Here is a 2789-nt window from a genome sequence, read left to right on the forward strand (position 1 = left end):
CATCCCTGTGCTCCACTCCAGGTACTGTTGACGGGCAGACCTCTTATTTCAAACATTAGTAAAGAGATACTGAATCCACTTATAGGAACATTTTTGAGATTTTGCATATGGTGGCACCTTGGCAAATGGAAGTAATTGGTATTATATTGGATTATATTTCCAAATAATTCTTGGCTTATAGTTTACACTGAAAAACATTTATTTCCGCATAAGAATGACATGAAATTGTTACAAACTCATTTACTTAATTTGTGTGTGTCCTATTATGTATATTTGAAAGGTATCTGCCAGTTTTACACAATGCATGTTTTTTTCCACAGTGCCGCCATGTTAAAGCTGGCCGAAATGGAGTACAACGGCGCAAACAGCATATTCCTGCGCCTGTTGCTCGACAAGAAATACGCCCTGCCCTTCCGAGTGCTGGACGGCCTGGTCGCACACTTCCTGCGCTTCCGCACGGAGAAGCGCGCACTGCCCGTCCTGTGGCATCAGAGCCTGCTCACGCTGGCACAGCGCTACAAGGCCGACCTCGCCTCCGAACAGAAGAGCGCTCTCCTGGAGCTCATTAAGATTCAGACACACCCACAGATCTCCCCCGAGGTCAGACGGGAGCTGGTTAACTCTGAGTCACGTGACCAGGAGACTGCCACGCCCGTGATGGCCATGGACTAAGGACTTAGGGGTGGGTCACACCTTTTGACCGGCAGAATCTTACTGTACTCTGCTAAGTTGGTGAGGGACAGAAGCTCTAATTGCCTCACCCTGTTGTTGCAAAATGTACAGTTCTGTACAGTACAAGGTATAGACCGATTTTCTGAAGTTTGTCCCAGAGTAGTCTGTCATGGGAGTTGCTAGATCCAAACTGAATGAGATGGATCGCATGTATAATAAAACGTAGTGATATGTCATATTTCATATTTAATAAAGTATCACAGACTTTTCCAGAACATTGAATACAAAGAGATACTGTTGCCAGTGGTATTTCAGAAAACTGTTGGGACACAGCAGACAGAGTATGCATCACATCAGACTAATGTACGTTCTATTTTTTCATATAATGCAAGGGAGGTGTATTGAGGTCATTTTGGTCAATGAAGCATCCAAGTATTAAATAATGGCCATAATATGCATTTTATGACATGAATGTACTGAGAGTAAAATATGTAGACCTTTCTGCTGGGTTATAACAGGTGTGTGTAGTCTGCTGTTATCGGTATAGTGAGTGGAATGCTGAAATTAATCACACAATGTGATTCCTCCGAAATCCTAAAATAATAATAATAATAATTAATTAACCAAATTACAAGTATCAACAGAGAGACAAACACATTAACAGAAGGTGACCGTGAGTGTGTCAGGATGTGAGTGAAAAATAAAATTGTACACCTTTCTTGTAAGGCAATTATTCATGTCTCCAGTTTCAGTTTTGCTGCTTCACAGGTTAATACATTCAATGTTTTCTTATCTCTGTAGAATACCATTTGAAAATTGATTAAATTCATTCACTAACGCATTGCTAAAAGTAACTTTTCTGAAATGGAAAAGTTAATTTATGCAACAGTTAATGCTATCTTCACTAAAATGGTTTTACATGGGGCGACATGGCTCAGGCAGTAAGAGCAGTCGTCTGGCGGTCGGAGGGTTGCCGGTTCAATCCCCACCCAGGCTGTGTCGAAGTGTCCCTGAGCCAGACACCTAACCCCCAAAAGCTCCTGACAAGCTGGTCGGTGCCTTGCATGGCAGCCAATCACCGTCGGTGTGTGAGTGTGTGTATGAATGGGTGAATGAGAAGCATCAATTGTACAGCGCTTTGGATAAAGGCGCTATATAAATGCCAACCATTTACCATTTACATTCCAATTCAGAAGTATTTCAGGAGGCTGATTGTAATATGTGGTGTTATTACTATGGACGGCATTTGAATGGTAAATGTAGTATTGTATGACTGATGTCCTGGGCACACACTACTCACATAACATGATTGCTACCACTTTTAGATACTTCTGTAAGAAAATGATCCGACCATACAGAGCATGAAGGATTTAGAAATACCTCACTGGAGTATATTCCTAATTTCGCCAGCAGAGGGTGAGCTAATGGCGCTTTAAATATGACGGGGTCCCTCAAAACTGAAATACGATGACGGTAGTCTCACCGATCTTGTATCTACGACGATGGGCCTTGAAATTCTATGAGCGCTGTACCATCACAAACGTGCAATTACTAAATATACCCAGTTTGTTGGTAATATATATTCCCTAATATTTATGTAACACACAACAAAATGACATGAACCGCGTTCTCTTGGGTGCATTATCCAATGGGCAGGCAATGCAGGTTTTATTATTAGAACTTGACTTCGTTATTTGGACCGCACTCTCCTTATTGCCCTGAGTGTCCTCTTTCTCAGGAAAACAATGGAAACTTAAATAAAAAGCAGTGTTTGCATATTGTTTGTACACAGAAGTACACAATATGACTTCGTTTCGTCATTACAAGCATAGACATGTCTATGACTACAAATGGTGAGAGCGGAAGTGGAATAAAGCAAGTAGCCAACAACCGGAAATAGGACCCCGGAAACGGGAGTAAGGCCTATCGATGCGACTTTTATCAATCAATTTGATAAATACCGTCAGTTAATAAATATGTTAGTTATTGTACATATATAACCAGGCAGATATCTGCAAATGGTACTTGTTTATTGATTTGCTATACCCATACCAACAAGACGATCTTGTTCAATTGTAAAAAATTACTCGGCCCACCCTATTCGGCGCATAGCGGGA

The sequence above is a fragment of the Conger conger genome, chromosome 14, assembly GCF_963514075.1.
Source record: "Conger conger chromosome 14, fConCon1.1, whole genome shotgun sequence".
Classification (NCBI taxonomy): domain Eukaryota; kingdom Metazoa; phylum Chordata; class Actinopteri; order Anguilliformes; family Congridae; genus Conger; species Conger conger.